Source organism: Phascolarctos cinereus, unplaced genomic scaffold, assembly GCF_003287225.1.
Source record: "Phascolarctos cinereus isolate Bilbo 61053 unplaced genomic scaffold, phaCin_HiC Scaffold_4;HRSCAF=312, whole genome shotgun sequence".
Classification (NCBI taxonomy): Eukaryota; Metazoa; Chordata; class Mammalia; order Diprotodontia; family Phascolarctidae; genus Phascolarctos; species Phascolarctos cinereus.
Genome location: NW_027555847.1, coordinates 628705268 through 628712519, shown reverse-complemented (window position 1 = coordinate 628712519; position 7252 = coordinate 628705268).

Below are 7252 nucleotides of genomic sequence, written 5' to 3'. Positions count from 1 at the left end.
TAACTTGGTGAGGGTCACATACCTCATAAGTATCTGAGGCAGGATTTTAACTCAGGTCTTCTCAATTCTAAATCCTAGAGTCTGTCCACTGTGCTACCTAGAGAATGTGTAGGAAACTCAATGGAATCCCAATGTGGAGCCCTTTATAAGGGGTGAAAGGATAAAGGAAAAGGAGCAGTTTATATACCACATTCAAAGTTACCGTTGTTAGGGACTAATTGCATTACTTCAGATAGGTCTTTTTGGAATTGTGATATATTGGAAAACATTCAATTCAATAAACACTTGGGCAGACTCCCATGGGAAAATCACTGAGCTAGGCATTGGAAAATGCCTATCTAGAATCTGCCTATTTGGAAAATCCAAGTGGAAAAAGGTTTATATAGTCCCTCTCCTCAGAGAAGGCTTATCACGTATTGTATAGAAGATGACGTTTTTCTGGAATCTGGAAATATTCTGAAAGGTGGAGAGTGGGACATTAACACACTTATAGAATCATAAAATAAAGGGAGTGGTGTAGAAAATAGAAAGCTGGCTTCCAAGGCAGGAAGACCTTGGTTCTAATCCCACCTTGGACAGATACTGGCTAGCTAACTCTGGGCAAGTCACTTAATGCCTCAATGTCCTCAAGGTTCTAGATATTACTACACACTTTTCTCCTTTAAGGATGCATTATTTCATTGGTGTGAGTAGGTCCATAGATACAAACTGTAACCCCTCTCTGCTTTGGTAGCTGGTTTTATAAGTTTCTAAGGCTGAAAAATTTTCATTATATTAGTGGCCATATTTCTAAATGATCCTCACTGTGCTAGAAAGAAGCTCCTTGGGAAAGTGGACCAAGTGCTGGGCCTGGAGTCAGGAAGACCTAGCCTCAGACACTTTCTAGCTATGTGACCCCAGAAGTCACTTAACTTTTGTTTGTCTCAATTTCCTCAACTATAAGATGGGGTTAGAGGACAGCTAGGTGGTATAGTGGATAGAGTTCTGGACCTAGAGCTAGGAAGACTCATCTTCATGAGTTCAAATCCAGCCTTAGACACTTCAGATAGGTTACTGTGTGACCCTGGGCAAGTCACTTAATCCAGTTTGCCTTAGTTCCTCATCTATAAAATGAGCTGGGGAAAGAAACGACAAACCACTTCAGTATTTTTGCCAAGAAAACCTCAAATGGGATCACAAAGAGCTGGATATGTCTGAAATAACCGAACAATAAAATGGTGTTAATAACAGCACCTCTCCTGTAGGGTCATTGTGAGATCTTATTTGCAAAAGCACTTAGTAGGCAGTACATAAATGCTTATTACCTTCCCCTTCTATCATAAGTTCCCAAAGTGGTCAATGCCACCTCCCGGGGGGAGGGGGACTGGAAATATCCAGGGGGGTGTTAGAAGTCTCAGATGCACTTGGGGGGCATTGAATAAAAATAAGGGGGTCATGGAACCATAAGGAAAGAAGAAAGGAAAATTTTGAAAAACTTTGTACCTGTTTCATATGTTGTATAACAGAGTTAAAGTTGCAGTGATTACATTATTTTCCAAATAAACACACAAAATGCAAGTTATAATTGATCAGTGATGGTCTGCCAACAGGGGTTAACAAGCAAGTGTTGGCAGGTGAGCATGGCAGGAATATATGCATGTAATGATTTGTTTACAATATGCTACTATATGGTTAGATGATATAATATTGCATCATCAAAATTTCAATGCGGGAAAAAAAGGCACACATTTACAATAAATTATTAAATTTAAGATGTCACTTTTTAAAAAAATATTTTATGTATCTTTTGAAATGACTCAAACTTCAAAAAAATATTAAAGGGTTAATGAAAGTAGATTTCCAGAGGGGCATTGAGTAATTTTTTTTAAAGGGGGCAGTAGGCCAAATAGATTTGGCTAGGCTGATTCTTAGATCTGTATTCAAGGTCTTTCTAGTATGACAGTACCTGTGAGAGCTTGAGCCTTTCTAACAAAGAATTTCTGAATCTGGATCATCTCCACTCCATTCCATGAGACATCAGAGGAAGTCTTTAGTAGAGGATAAGCATCACTTTCCTTATCTAAAAAACAGGGATAATAAACTCAGCCTCAGTTTCCTTACCTATAAAATGTGGATTTTTGTACTACATACCTCACGATATTGTTGTAAAGAAAGAATGTTATAAATCTTAAAGTGATACAAATGAATTATTACTGTTATTTAATCTAGTATTATGTTAGTATTATTATCTTAATGTATTAACCTATAAACTGATAAAATGTTGAGGGTTTTCTCTTCTTAAAAAAAAAAAACCTTAACCAGAAGAATGAAAAAGTCAAATTGTAGTTTGTCATGTCTGATTTGATAATTCTACCATTTCTCAAACAGATTGTTCTTTTCCAAAGTCAGTTCAGGAATGTTCAGCCAACTGAGATACATGATGTTAGACTCTGGGGATGTTCAAGTTGAGAGGCAGACAGCTGTGCAGGGACTGGCAGGGTGGGTAGGCAGCTACTCACAGCTGTTAGGTATGTCTGCATATTCCCTAGTATCAGTGCATTCCTTTGATGATGGTAATCTAGCATGTTTGGCATGACAACAGGCAGTACAACCCCTGAATGCCTTTGACAGATTTGATTTTTGGTAACAAAATGTGGTATGTGGTGAATGGAATATGCATGGAGTTAACATTTTTTTGGTCTGAGTGATTAAGTTGATGTAGGGATTAGGAGTGAGAGTTAGAGCATGAGAAAGTTGATAGTGTGACAGTGAGTCAGCCTCTGTGTGTATGAGAAGAGTGGGTGGGAAAGTGACAGTGAAGGTATGATTGCTGTGGAACTAAGCAGTTTGGGAACCCACAAAGCAGAGAATTTGTGCCTGGATTTGTGGCAGAATAGAAAGAGTGGACATGGGTGAGACTCATAGGGAATCCATGGTAGCTCAAGCTGGGCCTTGAGCTGGGGAAACCTGAGTTCAAATCACATACTAGCTATATGATCCTAGGGAAGGTACTTAACCTCTGTTTGCCTCAATTTCCCCAACCGTAAAATGGGGATAATAGCCCCTAATTTGCAGGATTGTTGTGAGGATCAAATAAGATAATAGTTGTAACTAGCACTCGGATAGGTGCTTGGTGGATAGAGAGCAGGCCTGGAGTCAGGAAGACCTGAGTTCAAATCCAACCTGAGACATTATTAACTGTGCTACCCTGGGGCAAGTCATTTAACCCTGTTTGCCTTAATTTCTTCATCTGTAAAATGAGCTAGAGAAGGAAATGGCAGACTATTCCAGTACCTTCTCAAAAAAACCTCAATGGGGTCATGAAGAGTCAGAAACAACTAAACAACGATAACTTGGTAAGTAGTAGGTGATTAATAAACATTTATTGATTTGGCATATAGTAGGCACTATATAAATGCTTGTTCCTTTTGCTTTCCTTCTCATTCTGCCATACTATGAAGCCTGTGACTATGTGGTTCTGGCTTTCACGGTTCTGCACAACAATGATATGAGTATCTGGAAGGCAATGAGGGTCTCTTACTATATCTGATGGGCACAATTCTGGGGCCCCAGAAGTCTCCACATATTAAGATCTGCACATTAAGAGAAGGTACCAGAGTAGAGAAGAGACTAAAGATGAACTTTGTGGGTTTCACTAAGGTCAAACCCGAAGCGAGCTAAAGAGGTGAGCTAGTCATCAGGTTGCCTTCTGTTTATTGCAGGCAGTTACCAGCTCAGTGACCTTAGATAAGTCCCCTCCCATCTTTGAGCCCGAGAGCCCACGTCTATAAAATTAGGATAATAATATATGCTCTGTGTGCCTAGCAGGGTTATTGCAAGAAAAATGCTTTGTAAATCTTAGAACTCTAAAGAATCGTGAGCTCTTGTGGTTGTAGTGATGATGGTTGTGATTATTGGCGAGTGGTTTTGGCTTATATCGTGTTTGCTGTTGGTAGTGGTGATGGTACTGGCTAGGACAGTGCTTGTGGTTGGTAGAAGCGATAGTAGTGGCTATCGTCGGGGCTGGTGAGTGTGGTAGTATTTGATCCTGATCGTGGTGGCTGATGGTAGTCACTTGGTTGGGTGTAATGGTAGCTGTGGCTGTCATGGCGGTAGTGGCTGGTTACAAAGGTCATGGTCATGGTGGTGGTTTTGAAGGTGTTTTTTTTTCAGCCCTTTCCCCTCCCTGTCAAAATCACTATATCCCTTCAAGCCACAAGGAATATAGAACTATAGACTGCTAATTGTGTTATCTCATGAGAATCACAGAAGCAATTAGGCCATGAAAAGCTTTAGGGTGATGGAGTCCAAGGGTTTGAACTCAACTGACTGGTTGAGCTTATGAGCTGACACAGGAAATTGAAAGTCAGAGTAATTCCTGTGACCATGGTCCCTTTCCGACGACTCAGCAATCTCCCTTACCCATTTCTGAGGCTCAATAGTCAGCATGCACAAACTCTATAACCATGATTCAATTCAATTCATTTCAGTTCAAAAAATTATCATACATCTGTTGTGTGAATTAAGGCCATGGGGGAGGGGCATATAAAAAGTTCCTCCCCACAAAAGAGGTGAAGATTCTTATGGAGAAGCCAAGACCTAGAGAGGCCAGATGAATTGCCCAGGGTCACAAAACTAATTATTATGCTTACTAGCCATGATCTCATTGGAACAGATCAATCAGGGCAGAGGATCAATCAGGGCTGATTGCAACCCATCCAGCATAATCCATGCCAAGTCAACAAGTATTTATTAAGCAGGACTAGGACTATGCTAAGCACTGGGAATACAAAGAAAGGTAAAAGACAGTTCCTGCCCTCCAGGAGCTCCCCGTCTAATGAGGAAGATAATATTCAAACCATGCACAAACGAGATATAGAAAAAATGAAGACAATCTCAGAAGAAAGGCACTAGTTTTAAAACGGATAAGGAAGGATTTCTTACAGATGGTAGCATTTTGCTTGGAACCAGAAGGAAGTTAGGGAAGCCAAGAGGCAGAGATGAGGAAAGAGAATTGAGTTATTAGAAATACACTGCGTTTGCTCATACACATCACTCTCCTTTGGGTCGCCTGCATTATAAGATTATGGTACTTCACGATACACAGCTACATAACATTTCTTGGAGAATACTGATTCACAGATCCAGGTTCAGGATTCCCAGATGACAGTTCAGGATGCCTGACATTTTCATTTATTTTATTCATATGTGCGCATGTTTCATAACCCTTCACCTTCACGATAATTTGGGGACATAGATTTGTTCTACTTTACAGATCGGGAAACTGAGGCACTTGCTCAAATTCACTTAGGTTCAGTTTCTATGAAGATGTGGAGGGAGGAGCAGAGAAGAGGAAAGATAATCTAATAGTTTCCCAGAACCAGCTTTGACCATAACTTTTATTCCCATTTATTTGCGGTATGAAAAGTTGGAAGACAGAGGACGAAGGAACAAGAGGAGACAAGGAAGGGAAAGGGCAAGGAGAGGAGCTCCATAGGGGGTTGTGTCTCCCAAATTAAAAATGGAGAAAGTGAATAAAAGACAAAAGAAGAGCATTTAGAGGTTTCCTCCTCCCTTGAAATCTTCAAGCAAGTGTGCTAGATGACTATTCGTCATGGTATGTTGTAGAAGGGTGTGTTGTCCAGGTATGGGTTGAGTGAGGTGGTCCTTGAGTCTCTGAGAGTCTGTGAAGAGCACTTTTCTCCCGCTTCTCCTCTCCTTTACACTACCTTCTACCTCAAAAACTGGGTAAGAATGCTCCCATGACTGGAACTTTTTTTTTTGAGACAATCAGGGTTAAGTGACTTACCCAGGGTCACATAGCTAGTAAGTGTCTGAGGCTAGATTTTAACTCAGATCCTCCTGATTCCAGGGCTGGTTCTCTATCCACTGTGCCACCTAGCAGCCCCTGTGACTGGCACTTTTATAACAACCTTGCTAAGACCAAATGTATGTGACTGGGGGTGATAAGGTGTATTATAGGAATGGAGGAAAGCCAGAAGGAAAGGAAAATGATCTAGAGGCTGAGACCACGTGAAAAAACACTAGCTACAGTGCCCCTATAATAAGCCACCCACTACATAACATCTGAAGCTTCTGGCTCACTGATAAAGAAAGCCCTGAGGACAGGAGGCAGCCCTGGAGGTTGTGAAATGTTTCTGTTTAGTGTACGCTTCTCCCATCCTCCCCTGAGAACCACAAGAAATCATTTCTTAAGAATGGCTAAATAGAGGCAAAATCAGGGCTTGTCCTTTCTGGAGGTACTGCTTGAGACATACCCACATCAAAATGACCATGCTGCCTCCCACACTGACAAACGAAACAAATGCATGTGTGCCTCAAAAAAACTAAAACAAGCCAGGATGTCATTTCCAAATGGCTTCAGATTTCAAGGAGCAGAGGGAATAACAGATCTTTGAAGTCATCTCTTAACTAGGTGAGATATTTCCCAGAATGACTTCCATGCCTATCAAACACTGGTGCCTGGACCATGGACCACATTCTAAGGAAAACAGTGCTATCAGAACTATTTCTAGAAATTTGGGAGTATGGGGCAAGCAGCATAAAAAACACAGTTATCCCTTCCATATCATCACTTTCCCCATCACAGTTTCAATATATTGTGGGTCAGCATAAGAAATTAAACAGGAATTTTGGGAGAGTTTTGCAGAAGCTGCAGAAGACATGAAGGCCAGCAGATGACACAGAAAAAGTTTAGAAATTCAGAAATGCATGAAATATATGTATAGTATTGTATAATATCAAACCATATTTTACAATAAGGTACTGTAAACACACCATCAAAGAAAAAATTCAGAATCTTCACTGCTAAACACCATTTCCTGAAACCCAGACATCATTGCCTCCTCACCTCCAGTTCACTTGTAATGTATTTCCTGTAGTCCTAATTTTTACTACCCTGTCTGTTTCATGGCTAGGATCTATGTGACCCTTCCCTTCATGACCTAAATGTCCAAAACCAGCTTGAAACTCTCCCTCTCCTCCACCATGGTATTCATATTTGTCAATTAAGGGCTTCAGATGGTCCACCTGGGCTCTCTCCTCCCTGACCTATAAGATACCTATCCTTTCCAAAGATGCTAGCGCCAGGGTCCCTACTCAGTCCTTTTCTTGCCTCAGCACTCCTCACTGAGAAGGGCCCTCCAAAAGAGACTAGGCCCAACAAGTAAGCCAAGTTCTTTCTTTTTCCCTAGCCCCTCTTCCTTGGGCCTTGGGATTTTAACCAAGGGAACTCAGGTTGGGGACTGGGTCC